The sequence below is a fragment of the Passer domesticus genome, chromosome 4 (genome assembly GCF_036417665.1).
Source record: "Passer domesticus isolate bPasDom1 chromosome 4, bPasDom1.hap1, whole genome shotgun sequence".
Classification (NCBI taxonomy): Eukaryota; Metazoa; Chordata; class Aves; order Passeriformes; family Passeridae; genus Passer; species Passer domesticus.
Genome location: NC_087477.1, coordinates 26,231,679 through 26,250,054, shown reverse-complemented (window position 1 = coordinate 26,250,054; position 18,376 = coordinate 26,231,679). Strand labels below are relative to the sequence as shown.

The 18,376-nt window shown below is 41.9% G+C and overlaps 1 long non-coding RNA gene across 1 annotated transcript in view; it reads left to right on the top strand.

Moving 5' to 3' along the window:
• Nucleotides 1–13,704, top strand: part of LOC135298780 (uncharacterized) — a 66,439-nt gene extending 52,735 nt beyond the window's left edge. The window contains exons 5-6 of the long non-coding RNA XR_010360801.1: nt 5,875–5,972; nt 12,788–13,704. This is a non-coding gene — a long non-coding RNA (uncharacterized LOC135298780). The remainder of the gene's footprint in view (nt 1–5,874; nt 5,973–12,787) is intronic.
• Nucleotides 13,705–18,376: the final 4,672 nt, after the last annotated feature.

Below are 18,376 nucleotides of genomic sequence, written 5' to 3'. Positions count from 1 at the left end.
ATGATTAATCTGGTCAGTGTGGGGAGACGTGATCTGTGGATTAAAGTCAGTGGTAATCTCCGGTTACAAAAACGGAAAAAAAAAAGCTGAATTGCCTGTATTTACAGAATGAGAAAGAGGAGATATTGATGGTGGCATTCAAGATTCACAAAATATCCCTATGATATAAAAGTATATTAATAAAATGCTGGCTGTACTGCAACTGCCAGGTTCAGGTCATGCACTTGTGGCTCTGGGAGAGGGGAGTGTGGAGTCCAGATCTTGAACCAGTTGTCATGAACCACAGAGAACAGACATTTAGCATGTGTGAAACAATGATGGCATCCAGCTCCATTCAATATCTTGACTCTAGTAATTGTTCTCAACTACAACTGCTTGTGTTGCTGAATTCCCTGTTTCTAGGAAATATGGAACAAATTGTGTTTGGAATCAAAGTCTCATTAAACAGTCAGTTCTATAGGTTAGAATATAACTCTTCCAGTGAAAAACTTGATTATTTTATGTTTACTGAAAGAAGGCCTTGGAACAGTAAGGTATTTCTGAAAAGCCAAACTGATCTCAAGAAATCCTCAAGATATGATCAATTTACACTGAACTCTGAAGCCGTATCAGGCATTGCACTGCTTGCTTCCAACCAGAGATTATCCCAGAGAGCATTGAAACTAGATTTTTGAAGTTTCTTAGAGGTTTGCTTCCCACTGGTTTCATAAGAAACATCTGTAATTCTTGATTTCATCACCTACCTGCTGCAGCCAGTGTGGTTCTAAATACACGGCACATAAAACCTGTGGCAAGATTGAGAAACAAACCTGAACTCCAACTGCTCTGCAAAAATCCTTTTGAAACATTCATTTTAGGTCTTTTAATAAATGATTACAGAGAAGTAGCATGCCAGAACTTGATAACCTGCAGATGTGACAGTATCAGAATCAACTTGCTGAATCTCCAGGCTTTTCCACATATTTGAACAGCATATCCTCCACAGCTTGATACCTATTTCCCTGTAATTCATTTTTCTCAGACTGAGGAGAAGGTTTCCTAACAGAAATTATTTGCTTACAATTGTGAACAAATCTTGAGAATTTATTCTTGTTACTGTAATTTCCATGAAGGCATAACATCTCTTTTTTCCACTCATCTGTTAATGGTTATTGGATTATGCTGTAAAAAAACAAAATTAAATGGTAACCTTATACATTTGCCCTTTTGATGAAGGAAATATTGCCAAACCTTGTTTCTGTTTCTCTCTTCAGTTAGACTAGTTTTGAGTACTAGGGAAGTTCAACTGATTGCAATCAAACATATATGGGCAATTTGCAACATGTATGTCTACAAATCAGGAGAAAATCATCAGTTACTGCATATTCAAGATGTTGTAAGACAAGATATGTTAGAGCAAGAAAGAAATTTTCAGGACTCACAAAACTATTCCAGGCACTTGGTAAACAGATTTATAGTCTCAGACACAGAGGAGAATGATAAGATATAGGAATTTTGAAGTCATTCTAAGGGGTCAATGTCCTATTACTTAGAGGCATGTATGAAATAGACTGGCAATACACTGATATATTAAAGAAAAATGTTATGCTACAGCCTTTCTTTTAAATTAAATTAACAGAAAAAAATAAATTAACAGGAAAATAGTTATGTGAGCCTCTGCAGGGATCTTTTTTCCTTTTTTTTTTTTGGTAAAATATTGAGAAATCAGTTTGTTTAAACGTTAAGCTGTTCATAGGAAAGTCAGACCCTGGAGGTTAGAGAAAGTGTTGTCACTCAAATCTGTTCTCCCAAAGAGCAATTACTGTAGTCATTAATGTGCCTTGTTCCAAAATCTAGTCTGACATTAAATACTGCTTGAAATGTTCAGAAGACAGTTAAAAGGTAGGAATGGATCATTTTCTCATGCAACATGTGCTGAAAAGCTTCCCCGTGCATTCAATCATCTGGCTTCACAAATCCTAGTGGTGCTCTTCTGAAGCTGTTATGGAACATATTGGTTGCATATTTCATTTGTTTCTGGCAAGAATAATTAGATGAATGTTTAATTAGAAGTGATTTTCTTTCATGAATCATGGCCAGCTGACTGAAGGGTTGATGACAGTCCATATTAACCAATAATACATACATCAGAATTACTCTGACTTGCTAGTATAACAAAATTATAGGTAGTTTAGAAATGCCCCAGCAGAAGGATAAATCCCCAGTCAGTATAAATCAAAGATTCACTGAAGTTGACAGGACTATTTTATTAGAAACCTCCTAAGAATGTGGGAAAATTTACTGCAATATTATTCAGAAAGATTCCTGCTTTGCTCTGCTCTCTGTCTTGGATTCAAACCCCTATGAGGCAAAACATGATTTCCCCTCACGCCTCTCCCTGCACACAGCTTTGTCCACACATTCCCACTCCTTCAGTCCTATTCACCTCTCCCATCTTGGGATGCAGGTCCTCCTTCCACCTGCACCCCTCACATCCAGAAAAACCACCAGCTGCTTTATCCCCTGCAGGTAAATGTGACTGTGCAGCAGAACAGGCAAGACAAACTCCCCCTTGCTACTCCCACCACGCTCTCACCTTGGGATGTCATCGTGGGGCTGGTGGGATGCAGGGCATGAAAATGAAGGAGAGGATCATCAGGAGAGGGACCCTAAAGCTGCCTGTGGTGAGGGTAAGGTAAAGCTGCAGGCAGCTGAACCTCTGTGGTCCCTGTGCAGGGCTGCTCCCACGGCTTTCCCCACAGCTGTGTATTGAAAAAGGTCAGCTCCTTGGCAAAATTGGTTCTGATGGCTTTTGATGCATTTCTGTGGTGATTCAGGGATCTTTCGTGACCTGTTCTTTGTATAAACACCAAGTAAAACATGTCTATTTTTGCAGTACGCTGGAAACTTCATCTTCTTTTGCGAAGAAAATTCACTTGTTTTACACCCCACACTTCTCCCAGTTTTTCCAATTAACCTTACAAGTTATAGTTAGCAGGACCATGCATTCACATTCATTCCCAATTGTTACAAATTACTTTGGACCACAGAACATTTGCTTGCTCTGGGATACCAGCAAGGAAACAGTAATTAACTGAGATAGTTGCTGCTTTCCCTTGAAAGCTAAAGAATGGGATTATGCTCTTGATAAACTAATAGGCTTAAATCAATTCAATGTAGTTAATAGCAACCCTTGATAACAAGGGAAGACACCTCAAAGCCTTCACTGTGAACTTTTCCCATTACTTCAAAACTGCAGACAATGAAGATAAATGAAATTTCAATTCTGCAGTTGTAATAGAAAGGGTAGAGGATAAAGTATGTTGAGAATCAAAATCTAAGTTGAATGATCATATTCTAATTAGTGATTGTTGTAATTCTTCTGACATATGCAGAAATCTCTGCAAACTTGAGCTTTCCTGTGAGTTAGGCAAGTGATATCACCCCCATTTGACAGACCTTGAACACAACCCATACTGAACTTGCTGCTGTTTTCCTCAGTCTCCTTGCCTTTTTCCATCTGAAAGGTTTGATATCAGATTTAATGAAAGCAGGAACAGTGGTGAAGGCAGGGCACTGCTCTCCTTTGCATGACTTGTTAAAGAAATGGGGCCATAGTTTGTGATGCAGCTTCAAGGGCTTGTCGAAGATACATCTTGATCAATAACTTGGTGCCTACAGGAGGATTTAAATGGGTTGTGAATACTTCTGTCAAAAAAATCCCCAAACTTTTTTTCCAATGTTCTCCTGGAATTCAACACCTTCTCTGTGTGTCTCTCAAGTGTTGAAGGGATGGGCACCTCACAAAGAAAACAGCTGTAGCTGCTGTGTTTTAAATTGTTGCTGCTGCCCTCTCTATCCTCTTTAACGAGTCAGCCAGCTGATGAGGGCTGTGGGTTCAGCATCTTTCAACAGGAGAACATGCTTCACTCCCTCTCCAGCAGTCAGGACCACAGGAGACGTTGGGTGACTCACTGGCACGTCCTTTCTTATAAAACAAGGATTTACAGGGTAATCCAGCTGGATAGCATAAAGACAGACAGGAATTGACACTACATGACTAAGGCATTAGTAGTGAATACCTGAGATCTAATCCATGATTTTAAAGTTGTATATTGTCCTTCAAACAATATAAAATGAAAAAAAAAAAAAAAAAAGTTCTTACAGGTACCAGAGCCCACTGGTCTGTGGGTTTCAGGAGAAGAGAAATGACTCCTAAAGCCTCACCTGAGGTGACTGAGACCTTGGCAGACAGTGGCCTCCCTCTCACATCTCAGTTTCTTTTCTGTCCCTACCCAAAGTGACACCTGTGTAGGATCCAAGCACTTCACCTGGGGCTACATTTTGCTTAGTCCTTTCTCTTTTGTATTTTTTTGTTAACTGTGAGCCTCTTACAGGACCATTAGCTCCTGTAGGAGCCTGAAGTTCAACTCAAATCCCCAATCTGGGATGAGTAGCCTGGTATTCAAAAATACTGTCTGTCCATCTTACTCTCTATAGAATTGCTGTTATTTTTTCAATACCTGTTTATTGCCATGTCTACTTTTACAGAAACACATTTTCTCCTATTTCCTTTGAGTTGCCTACTGGCTGTTTGGGTTTCAGTCTTTCTAACTGTTGGCCAGATACTGTCTGCTTGTACAAAATCCTTTTATTTGGCACCCAGTTCCAGTGGAATCAGAAAATTTCCCCAGTAATACTAAATACAAACCCTGGTTCCTTGCTAGTGAAATTGGACAAGGAGCACTTTGCTACTCCACAGAAATTTTGGGAAGGTTAATTAATAAATACTGGGAAAAACTCAAAGTTAGTGGGATAATACTAAATAAATAACACTGAAATAATCAAAAGCTTTATATACACCAGTCTGAAGGCTGAAACAAATGCAGGGAAAAAAAGTGTTGTGACAAGGTTACAGAAAGGAGCAGAAGGGCAGCTGGGAGGAATACAGAACCATATTGAAATATTTTTGGAAGGGTGTCTCGTCCCATGAATTGATGAAAGTATTGCCATGTGAAAATCAGCAAGGTTTTGCTTCTTGTCATCTGCAAGAGAGATGAGGTAGGGAAGCTCCACACAGTGATTTACTGCTTCTGCCTAATTTTGTTTTTCGTAGATGGTGGGGAGGGAGGAGGGAGGGCTGAAATGGAGGGCAGAGATCTACAATACAAACAACCAGAACAATTAGCCAGCTTTATAAGGTTAACCTAGCTCTGCCTTCAGACAGAAGGGAGGCAAAAGAGCTTTATTGCCTTAGATTGCCTCTGTCTATAAATCTTAAGCACATTTAACTCCACCCTGTCTTCTAGGCAATAAGTAACTGTATTAAGTGCATACATTTAATGCTTAAGTTAAGGTAGGCCCACAAACCACCCACTGGTTAATTGCTCCTGTGCACTATTAGGAAGAGGACTTGCTCCTAGAAAACCTTAAGGTCTTGTTTTTCAGGGATTTGGGGTGGGGAGTGGTTTTAGTTTTGGTTTGGTTTTTACTTTTTACAGTAAGTACTTTTTGCCCACTCTAACCTGACAAGAAGCATGTCTCGATAGTGAGGTTAAACAGGTACAGCTGCCGTGCCAACAAAAGAGCTGCTGGTGCTTCTTCAAGCTGCTGCTGAAATTGTGTTTTAAATCCTCTGAAAGAAGAGAGCTTAGCTTTAGCTTTAGCTTACCATGTCCAAGTAAAGTAATATTTTTATGGCCAACATTTCCCCATGCCAGTAGAAACACAAATATATCTAAATAAAGGTGGCTTGAGTAGAAAGGCATGGTTGCTAGGTAGCCACTGTCATGATAGTGAAGGTACCAGTGAAGCACACAGAGGTGAGTCCCTTGTAATTGCTGAGATCCATTTTTCATTCTCCTTGAAAATGAGTCTTTTTTTTTTTCTGTGCAGATGACAAGATCACCAGCTCAGCAGGAAGAAGTCTGCAGAAAAACAAAACCATGAGGCTGTACTGTGTCTCCCCGTGGAGACACAAGGATTTTTCAGATGTATCCTAGAAGTTGGGGGAAATGGGTGAAGGAGCCCCTGCCCTTTAGTTATGGGGGAATGGTTAGGTGTGATAACAGGTGGCACACAAGTACTGGTTCTAACTTCCAGTGCTTCATGATTGCCAGTACAAACTGACTGAGCAAGGATAGGAAGTCACCAGAGTCATCTGGCTGCTCTTGTTTCAAGAGCTATGGAAGCAGCTGTGACCCGGGGCCCTCATGTTAATCCTGGCTCCTGAGGTTCTCCTCTGTTCCTCTGGGCAGTGACAGTGTTCAAAGAGGGCAGTGTACCTGGCTGTGAGAAGAAATGCTGCTAATCAAGTCACACCTGAGCTTAAGCCCTTTCTGTCATCTTTGGCATAAATGGGTAACAGCTAAACCACAGGCTGGCTAGAAATTAATTCCTTTTTTAAAAATCACATTAAGCCTGTGGGGCTGGGAACACGTGAAATCACTGCAAGCCATTTACTTTGATCCTGCTAAAGTCCTCCTTGGGGCAGGGGGTAAGGGCTTGGGTGTGCTGGGGCTCTGTCAGGCTACAGAACTCATCCTGTGGACACTGGAGATAACTTTGCTTATTGCACTAAAAGGGAAATGAGATACAGGGAAGATTAATTGGTTTGCTCATAGATGCACAGAAAGTTTGCAACTACATGAGGAACTGAAACCAACCCCAGATGGATCTTGTAGCACAAGCAATTATTTCTATTTATTTACAGTTTGTGTGCAAGTCACATTTTATGGTATGGTCTTAAGAGACGGCTGCTTTTTTAAACATTTACCAACTGAAACAATAAACCATAATTGCTCTGGTACAGAACTCCTTACTTTGCAACTCAGTTAAAAAAAAATCCTACCCTGTCTCCCGGGGTGTGAAAGACTCAGTAAGATTTCCCCCACAGGAAAGATTAAAACAATGTATGAATAACAAGAGCAAGGAGTCAGGGATCCCTTTGCAGAGAGTGTTTTGCACAGGCACACTGTAAATGTTATGATGCAGTCCAAGGACAAGTTGTTGATGGATGGGATGGAGCTATCAAATATTTTTTTCTGTGCCTGATGACTTAATACAAACAAGACTGCTGTAATACACACAAGGTGGATTCTTGGCTTCCTAAATCTGATGGTGAGGAGAAAAAGAGCCATATTTTAAGCAGCAAAAGTTGCACTTTGCAGGTTTGGGGTCCTGTGTGGAACTCTGGATGAGCAGTTGGAGAAACTGAAACTTGTTATTCATCACCATCCCAGCCTCAACAGATTATATGGTAGGTTGGATGTTTTGCAGGGGGGACCCTTCAGTCTTGGGATTCAACAGCACTTTCAAAGCACTCTGGTACTGTTTTGTTGGATTTTTTATGTTATCCTGGCATTGTGCCTCCATCCTACCTGAAAAGACAACTCTTGGGTCAGAGGAGTGTATCCACTCAGCCCATGGTTTTCTGAAAACACAGCAAACAAGCCTGACAATTATATCTGAGTCAACTGTAAGACCACAAACCCCTAACCCACCCAACCCTAGAGGTTCCATGGGATTTGTTTGAGAGCAAATGGGTTTCAATCAGGTTCTTTCAGGCTTTTTAGGAAGCAGTGTCTCTATGCCATCAGTGTAGCAGCTGCGTGCAACATCTGGAGGAGACAAAAGGCAGAAGTGCCACATTTTCATTCTGGCCACATCCAGAAAAATCTAGAGGAGTTGCACAACTCCTCTGGGTGAAGATAACTGTGTCCTGACCATCATGGTGCTCCATCCGTGTTGTGGTTGAACTGTGTTTTTCTTGCTGTGAAGGAGAATAGAGGAGACAAGAAGAGAAGTAAGAAAGTGCATTCTCATGGACTGTAGAATGGTTGTTCAAGATGCCCAAAGGGATGCACACAGCTGTGGTGAAGATTGGCTGCAGATGCCTGCAGGGCTAGTTGAAACAAATGAATGTCAGGCTTTAAACTGACACAGTGGGACATTTACTCAATAAACACTTGGGAACAGCTGTAAAGGCCTGCCCAGCATTTCAGGGGGCCTTAATTTCCCTCAGCTTGTTAAGCTCCCTGGTTGACTGGCATTTAGGGAGTTAATGAAGTTACTGCTCAGTTAGCTTAGTAGCTTTATCAGCTTAGTGTCAGTCTTTAGTTGAGACAATGGTTAACCACTTATCTCACTAGAAGTGTGAGGTGTGGCCTCACGGGCAGTTATTTTCACAGGAAATAGTATCCAGAGCAAATACATTGATTATGCAGCTCCAGCAGATGATTCAGCAAACACTGATAAGCCTCTTGCTCTGGTGAAGGCATGATGGAGAGGAGAGCTCACAGTTCTCCTTGGTGTGTGCTGGTCCAACCTATGACTTAATGAGCAGGCAACTCCAGTTTATCAGTGTCGTTGATCTCTAGCACAGCATTAAAGCAGTAATTCAGGGAATACTGAGTTTTCAAAGCACTGTAACACACTCATAAAACAATGCTCACAACATGACTAAGAGCTAAATATGCCCTATCAGTATTTTATGGCTGGTGAAAATAAGCATAAGAGGAAGAGAATAATGCAGCTCAACACCTTGGCACCAGGAAAGAGGAGGTCTCCAGTCCCACCCATCTCAGTGCTCACCATCTCTGGAATGTCCTGCCAGCGTAGGACTGCCCTCTGCCCTTTGCCTCTTGGTTGTGGGCCTCAGATAAAAGAAATAAATAGAAAAAAATGGCCTCAACTGTGTCAGTGACACTTTGGCATGAGTCCTGCTGTGGATGCCAGGCAACCTCCTTTCCTCTCTGAACCAAGGGCACTGCCTTCATCCCAGGGCTTGTTTCTAACACCATGGTACCCCCGTGTCCTGATGGTGCCATGTGTGGAAATTCACACTTCTGGTGCTGCAAAAATGAACTGGAATGTGACTCAGCGGGATCACAGCTTTTTTTACTTCATTCTGATGCTCCCAGCAGATTAATCTCATTTCTAGAGCTCTGTGAAGTATAATACCAGCATCTGAGGAGAAGGCAAGCAGATGCTGATAGCTGAGGATCACACATGTGGCGGCTTCGTGGTCTTCTCACGGGTAGGAAAAGACGTGATTTCCTGTGGGATCACCTCCTGCACAACAGTGCTGAGCGCTTCCAGAAGGAGATGCCCCAGCTGCAGAGGAGCAGCCATGGGCTGCTCTCTGCCAGGGCCACTGGATGTCTCACGTTCCCCCTCCAGGGGAGGCAATTGATTACCCTGTAATCCCTTTGGCATCTGGGAAACTCTCTCCTCCTAAACGCGCATTTTGAAGAAAGTATCCTTCTGATCAAACCGTGCCTCCTCAGATTACTGTCAATCAGAATGAGCTAGCTCTGATTGAGCCTGATGCTGCCTGACAGAGAGCGATCAAATTTCTCCCAAACTGCTTGGACAAAGTGGAAAAGCATTGCAGGATTTGACAGCAGCCTCAGCAACAAACAGCTCATTTTATAGGGACTTGTTACCCATGAGAAATCTTTGCTGAGCACATGCATAGGTGACCAGATGCTTGTCAGGCTCCAAGTGGAGTAATTTTAGGTGAAGTGTATGGAGATTTCTACTTATGAAACAATATATATTATAGGTATTTTGCATGTTTTATCCTCAGAAACAATTATAAAATGTAACAGCAACATTTGTCAGGACTTGCTAATAAATAAAGTGGGGTAAATTCTGTGAATCTGAATTCATAGGAAAGATCATAGAAAAAAAATGCTGCTAGTTAAGATGAAAAATCTATCCTCAGCCACCAAGACATTAGTGATTACTAAGGCTAAAATCTGAAATCAATGCAATGTCTCTTAAAGGAGTGTCTCTAGCTAGAGGTATTTATTTTCTATTTACCTACTTCCATCACAGCCTTTCACAACACTGGGAAATGCACTACCAAGGCAAAACTTTCAACCAAAACAGAAGATCTGTGAAAATTAGGGATGGATCTTTCTCAGCAGCAAGATGCAGACCATGAAACTCACCTCACAGCAGGTAAAAGTGATTGTTAAACTCACCATACTTAGAATTAATAAGCATCTTCTTGCTGTGATTAAGCTTTTAATAGAAAAAGTTGTTCACAGGCACAAATAAGAACTACAAAAGACAGCTAATAATTATTATCAACACAAGAAATGTTTGCATTTAGCTAGGGAGAAAGGAAGAGATTCTCATTGATACTTGCATATAATTCTGGCAATTAGACATCATGTCACTAATTACCTACCTTTATAGGATTTTAGAACAATTTTCTAATCTCTCCCCATCCCACATCTTAATTAGCTCCTACTTTCCTGTCATTGACTCCCAGCTGTAAGAAGCAGCTTAGGTGAGGATAGCCAAATTTCAGACTGCTTCCTCTGGCAGCTTGTCACAAAGGCTTGCATTAATGTCACATTTTGCTGCATCCATCAACATTAAGCAGATGCTAGCCACCAGGTACTAGCCAGCTCTCCACACCACGAAGTGTCCTGCCACTAGTTCTAGACCACATTTGTAGACTACGTTTTCCTCTGCCATCACAGCGTAACAAAGGGTAATGAGTGTAGACTTTCAAAATGAAATCCTTCCAACAGGAAACTTCTTGTCAGACAACCCTGGGTAAAAAAAAATTAATGAAATTTGAGATTTTCAAACCTTCCACAAATGGTGAGCAAGGATGGTCATAATCCTGCAGTTATAAAGCTTGTTGATTTTCTTGTAGAAAACACTCATGCCTCACTTTTACAATGAGGCAACCAGCAATGACTGAGGGTCAGAGAGTTTGTGGTAATGCCTGCCAAAAACTTTTTTTTTTTGATCATTGATGCATCACTTTGAAATAAATGTTAGTTAAAAAAAGTCACAGGTTTTGGAAATGAGTTGCTGGGGTTTGCTTAAATTACAATAAAAAGAAAATGAAAAAGAAGGCCTCAGCAGAATTGCCTGCCCCCAGAATACTAATTTAGCATTATTATATGAGTGAACTGTGAAGGTCACGGGTGCAAGACAAGGCACCGAGTGAGTGGAGTGGGTGAGTTGTACCTCCCAGTAATGAGGAAGCCCAAGTCAGACAGCAAGTGATTGTGAAAGTGTTTCATACACTCGAGAAACTGAACACAGAATAAACCAAATGTGCAAGAACGACTTCTGTACTCTCAGTATTAACTGTATACTCTTAGATGTGAATGCCAAAATGAGTCATCGTGCTTGAACATCTTTCCCCCTCTTAAAGCAATTTACATACATTGATAAAAGATGCCTATTTTTAATACCAGAAACTCAGATACTTTTTTTCATATAGGTGTGGCAATTCCAGTGTGTGAGCTGATGGTGCGGGTGGCAGTCCTGAGCCCTCCCTGGGCACTTCTCCCTGACTTCACCACACCTTTCCTTGCAGCATCTCCCCACTGCAGCAGCACAGTGGTGGTGTTTGCTCTTGGATATATTTGGGCTGTCATAGCTGCATGCTGTGGGATTCAGTGACACAGGTCTCTTTGCAAAGGTGCTCAGCAGTAGCTCAGCTAAGCAAGCCTGGCTTCCCTCCATGGTGCCTTTGGCAGGAGGTGGGTGCCTTATGTGGGAATGCTGCATGGTGCCCAAGTCTTCCTCCTGAAGTTACCCATGAGAAATCAGCGTCATTGTAGGCTCTCTTTTTTAGGTTGAAACTTTCTAAGCGGACAGATGGAGGTTGCCTGGGAGGTTCTGTCACATTTTGGACAATGTGTACGCGCACATAGGAAAGCCAGCTCCCAGTCACACTGAGATTCCCATGATTTTGGTGGTAGCTCCAGCACTGAACTACTGTGACTAAGATGAGATCCTGGTGCCCAGCTGCAGTGCACCAGTGTTTGGAAGCCTGCCTTTGGTTTCAGTGTGGCTTTTACTGTTTCACCCACTTCTCTGCCTTTCCCTGATGCCCTAGAGGGAGTGGTGCATAGCATGAAGAGCAGCAGGCCTTTGCCAATGGCTCTAAGAAGGCCAAGCAAGTCCACCCTGCTGTACCAAGATCCCTGACAAACCCATCAGGAGAAGGCATGTGGGACACCCTTCCATGGTACTGTTCCATGGAACAGGTTTCCCAGAGAAGTTGTGAATGCCTTATCCCTGGAAATCCTCAATTGGATGGGGCCCTGAGTGGTAGTGGGCAGCAACTCTACCCCTGCTGGGGGGTCTAACCAGACAATCTTTGAGGTCACTTCCAACCCAAAGCAATTTAGGATTCAGTGATCCTGTGCTTGTGGGGCCCAGGTACACGTGAGAAGCTGGATTTCCAGAATTTCTTCAGCACTGAGAGCCAGGGCCAGATATTCAAACAAGTTGAGTTGCTTGCAAATTTTCTTTTGCAACTAAGAAAAAAAAAAAAAAGAGTCTGACTAGGACCACAATAGGAATTACATGTCGAGGGCTTTACAGAGAATTGCCCACTTAGTGCCTCAGCAAGAGGTGGGCTCATCTGAAAATTCAGCTCCAGATGTTGGGCTGAATACTTGAAAATTTAACCCGGATCTCCTTTGAAAATCTGGTTCTGTGTGAGAACATCTGTCACTGAAATGGTAATCAGACTATTATCCATGTACAATTTTACCATTTACATATTTTAATGACTCTTGACTCTTTCAAGCAACTTTGAGAACTGATTTTCTCCAAGTGCAAGGGATATATTTTCAAAGGCAAACACAGCTCAAACGTTAAAGTTTGTAAAATCTGTCCCCTGGCCCTCTGCAAACCGACCACGTGCTGTTTCCTGGGGGCCCCTCTTCTCTTGGGAATGGGGATGGTGGGAGTGGGAGGAAGCATGAGGAATGTCTGGCGGTGTCCAGTGAGGAAGCTCCCAGGATCCTGACCTCCCAGCCAGCTGACTCATCTACCCTGTGGGGACCAGGAGCAGCGCTGCTGCCAGAGCCTGCAGCGGTCATCCCTGAATTCTGCAGGCTCCCTCGTGGGAAGGTGCTGATGCCTGTTTGTGCCAGGGAGGAGGCCATCTACCACTCCAGTGACTGCAGAGGGCGTGGAGGAGATTAGCCTTACTCTCCAGGTTTTTGTGAGCCCCTCCCCACTTGCATCATCTGGCAGAATATCAGGCAACAAGGAGAATAAACTAATTCCTGGAAACTCCTCCCTGCACGTTTTCTCTGAATGGGGTTTATATGGCCGGGGGCAGGCTGAGCCTTGTTCTGGCAATAAAGGAGGGGAGCCACCACAGTGCCTTCCTGAGACTCTGACTGCAAGCAACAGGCAGGATGGTCTCTGCTGTTGTATTCTGCAAACTGCTGACAAATACAATGGTATTTTGCTGCATGAGAAGGATTTACATACATGTTTATTTGTATAGCTGACATCTCCTTTGTTTGCACAAAACAAAATTTGCATATTCAAGTCCCTCATTAAACACACACCTTTATCCAAAAATGGCATGCAAATTGTAGCATAGCAGGCATTGAAGATCTACCACATAACTTTTATTATTGAACAGATCAGACATGGAGATGCCCAGACCTCAGAGGCCAGCTTGTTCTTGCTGAGCTGACAGTTCAGAAGGAGAGCATTTTTATTTATAAACTGTAAAGAGTATTATACCTGGAAGTAAATGAAATATAAAGTTTAAGCAGTCGAATGCCATTTTTACAGTCACTTTTAACCACACTTTAGATGAAATAATAAGCCTTGCCTTGCTTAGCTATAAAATAAAAACCAAATAGGAACATATGTCAATTGTATAAGCTTCCTATTACCCTACTTAGTTGCTGCATTAATACTCCTTTAAGCATGCCATTTCACTCATTTTATTGCTTCTTTCACAGTTTATGGTCAAATAAACACCAAAATTCACATAAACCTTAGTTTGGCTCATGTATTTACATACATTTACCTGCATTTGACCTTGACCTGACAATCAGGTGCACAAATCTTCATCTCAGCACTCATATGAAGCTTTGTTGCCTCCAGTGGTGTGCTGTGCCAGCACATCAGCATCTCCTCATGCAAATCCACATCTTTCCAGTTTAGAGACAAGGATGCTGTGTGGGACTGTGTCAGATGCTTTGCACAAGTCCAGGTAGATGACAACAATCACTCTTCACTCCTCCACCAATGCTGTAGCCCCATCATAGAAGGCCACCAAATTTGTCAGGCATGATTTGCCTTTGATTAAGCCATATTTGCTGTCACCAATGACCTCCTTATTTTCCATGTGTTTCATGATCCTGCCAGGCACAGAGGTGAGTCTGGCCAGCCTGAAATCTCCTAGGTTTTCCTTTTTTTCCTTCTGTAAAAATGGGGGGCTACAGTTCCCCTTTTTCAGTCAGTGGGAACTTCACTGGACTGACACATCTTCTCAGCCATCATGGACAGTGGCTTTGCCATCTGTAACTCAGGTGGTGTGGCTGGAGCACTGGCAGGTAAAGACTGAGGCAGGAACATTGTGGAACAGCCTTCTCCGTGTCCTAAGTAACCAGGTCACCTCTTTCCTTCCAGAGGGGCTCACATTTTGCTCAGTCTTCCTTTTGTCACCAGGCTCACTTAGGCACTTGGGATTGTGGAAGATGGCAAAACACCTGATATCAACATTATGTTACAGCACCACTCTCCTCCATCACTTTAGCCTAAAATGTGTGTTTACTCCTGTGCAGCACCACAGCTTATTTAAAACTGACTTCTGAACCTGTTAGAACTTACAATAAATGGGGTTATCAGTGTGCTTATTAAGCTCTCAGCTGAAGATTAAAAAAAAAAGGTAAATACACCAGTATACTTTCGTGGTATGATGAAAGAAAATGGAAGATGATAACTGAAACACAGCTCTATAGAGGGAGTAAAAAGCAAAAGGCTTTTATAGGTAGTCTTCAAAATGCATTAACAGTGAGAATCTCATTGATTTCAAGTTTTCACAGGCCCAAATATCTTAAAGATGGCATTCAGATTTGTACTGAAGCACTGTTACTGTCCAGTGATGTCTATTATTAACAAACAAGCCAGCCCTGACATTAGACACCCAATCAGCGCAGGGCTACTTTAGAAACAACAGTCTTCCAGGTACACTGCCTGCAAAAATCAGGTCTTGTGCCTTTTTTCCTCAGGTGGGGAGAGCCCTAGCACTCACATTTTGTTTTGGTGTGACACGACCTACCACTCTGCTTGCTGCCTCCACCTGAGCAGCGTACGCCGTGCGGTTTGAATAATGCACCTCGCTCAGTTATGCTGACAGCATGTCAGAGAATATTGGAAAAACTGATGCCTTTTGATAACATTTTATAGAGAGGCCTGGCCAACACAGACACTGAGGATGAAGCAATATTTTGAAGTTAATGAGACAGCACAAGAGAGAAGAGTTACAGTTCAATTGCAGATTGCAGGAGGAAACTCACCGTTTGCTGGGCGGTTTGAAGGCTCCCTAGGGCCCAGCTAATACAAGATTTGCACAGATTATAATGTTTGTATAAACTTCAACCCCTAGTTACTGATGAGGAGTTCAGACTTCAGAAAAGAAATCAGCACAAAGTTGAAGCCATTAAGAAAGATGACAGCATGCCAGTGTTTTTAAAGCAACACAGGTTAGCTTAGAGATTCTGGGCTGAAAAAGCTGGTGGAAGTAAACACATGAGGCAGGACTTACATTTAATGAAATATTGGAATTCCTTTCTGTACATGTGATTGCAGCTGTAACAGATGCAGTAAAATCAGAGAGAATGAGGCATAAAAATTGTGTGACCAGTGAATGCTAGAGGCAGGACTCCAAACTGGGGGACACACATTGATGAAAATAAAAATATCCATAATTTTTCTGGATGTAAATTTAGAGGCAATTAAGATAGAATGTGAAGTAACAAAATCTATGAAACTGCTTTTTGAGGAAAAGAATAAGCTGAAGAAGTGAGTACACTCAAAAGGGTGATTATAGAAAGGGAAGATAGAGCTGATACTTGAGTTGCCTGAAAACTTTTCAGTCAACCATTAAAAAAAAACCCAGAAGAAATAAAAGTGTTTTTCTAATTATGTTATATAGTTTTCCTAGAAAAGTTTACTATAATAACAGTTCCTTAATTAAGAACATGCTCTGTCTTCTCCCAGCCAAAATGAAAAACATTTTTTAGAAGCTAATTATTCCTTTGAGGTGGAGTGAAAAGGAATGGGGAAAGGCTGTAAGGAGCATGGCATGATAGGAAATACCTTTGCAGAAGTTTTTTTTCTTACACTGTTGATCGTCTCTGGCAAAAAACAAAAATCATAAAAACCAAGAAAAAAACCCATCAGAAGTTAGAAGTTATTTTGCAATTTTTAGCTTGTTTGGGACTGAAGGAAATATATTAAGAAAAAAATTAATTATTTAAACTCTTCAAAGACTGAATTTTTTTATGAGTCACTAACACGGGTAAAGGCAGACATGCTTCCAGAGTAACATGCCTTCTGTGCTACACGCATGTGCCTTTGCATACAACATCCAGAGTGGCTGTGAGCTCTTTTATATCCACTTTTCATAGGTCTAAGTGCATGGACTAGAGGAAAAAAAAGAGGAGGATCAGACTCAAGTGCTACCCACATCTATTGTTCTCATTTAGGTCAGTGAGGCAATTCCGATGCACATTCCCTGCTGCTAAAGCCGTGCAATGGCAAAATGATTTCTGTTTGACTGGTGATGGAGAACACCACAATAACTTATTTATCTGCTCTGCACACAAGTGGGAACCAAAGCGTTGCTATCTGAGGCCATAAAGGGCTCTCAGACTTCAGCAGATTTGGCACTCGGTGACGGCGCTTCAGTGGCTCTTGCGGCTCAATAGCTGCACAAACAGCCCGAATGCAAACACGTTACCTAATCAGGTATCTGTGTACTCAGAGATATCACAGCCTACAAATATATGCTTTGATAAAGGAGGGTTCATGGTCCAGATATTCATGCTTATAGAAATGGATTACATAAAGTTGAAAATGAGGAAATAAGGACGTGACCGTGTAGTGTGTCAGCAAATTGCTGCAAATAAACGTGGTCTTGATTATGCAAAGGCGTGTGGACATGCATTTCTTCCATAACTAGTTTCTGTCCATGGACAGAGCCTTAAGAAGGCAACAAAGAGATCTTCAGAGATACACAAATGTGTTTTTATACCACCAACAAAATATTTGTACCGATGTAGAAGCATAGAAGAAATGATGGGGCCACATATATTCTGGAAGAAACACCCCCCCCCCCCCAAAAAAAAAAAATAAATCATAGGAATGAATGAAAATTTTACTGGAGATCTGGTACTGAGAGCCGCAGAGCAACTTCTGCTACTTTACAAAGGTCTGTTTATGACGCTTTCTGGTAAATTAGTGGCAAGTCTGTCTTTATTAATCTTTTGCTATCTTCAGCTGAAATTTAAACAAAAGTGGAGGCCTATATTATACTGATTTTCCAACAAATAGATGATTACATTTGCAGAAATGCACAATCTCAGCATCTACTTTTGAATAACAAAATAAGCATAATGCATTTCCCTCCATCCTTAGGTATCAATATTATTCACATCAGATTATTAAAGTGTCTCCTACAGATAAGCAGATTTAGAATATTAAAAATGTGGAAGTTAAATACAAACAATAAATAAAGAGAATGCCTGCATACACGCACTCATTTCAAAGGTGAATTTTCTAAGTGGGGATCATGGGCATTTTATCTATACTCAAGAAACACAGAGATTGTAAGAGAACAGAGAAGCTGCTTAGATTGCATCCATTAGCACATGCAACACTGCAGCTGAAATCAGGATTTGGGCAGTTTGGTGGTTCCTGAATGACATGGCCATGATGCCGTCAGTCTTTACCCAAATACTGCACGTCAGAAAATGACCACTGACAAAGTAACCTGAAAGAACTGTTTCTCCAGCACCAGCCTGTAACAGGTGGCTGAAGCAGTCTCCCCACTGCGCCAGATTCCTTTTCTGTAAACATACAGAAATCTGTATGGCTATTTCTTTCCCAGACTGGCGTATGTGACAACATAAAATAAGCATGAACAATATATTTTTTTTCTTTCACACATTCAAAAAAATCCTTTCCCAGTTCACTGTAACTCATAATTCTTCTCTCTTGAATAGCAGTGAGCTGAAGAAACCAAGACAGTGTACTTTTTTCCTTGTTTCTGCCTGGATTTTTTTTTGGCCCCAGTAAATCCATTTAATCCTTTTCTGGGCTCAAAGGCTTCTTTGGCTTTTTTTATCTGAGGCAATTTGCCTCAGGGCCTTGGAGGAGGCTTTTTCCACATTGCACGACCCTTTGCTTGCTCTTTGCAACCAACAGCACTGTGATTTGGGGGGAGTGATGCCAATTCAGAGCCTCACCCAGCACAAGTTGTCTGTGAGCCACCTCCAGCCTGGAGCCATCCCCAGGATCGTCAGACAGCAGAAGCTGCCAGCAGGACAGCCACTGAGCATCCCAGCTGACGTGGCAGCTCTGGTCCTAGGGATTT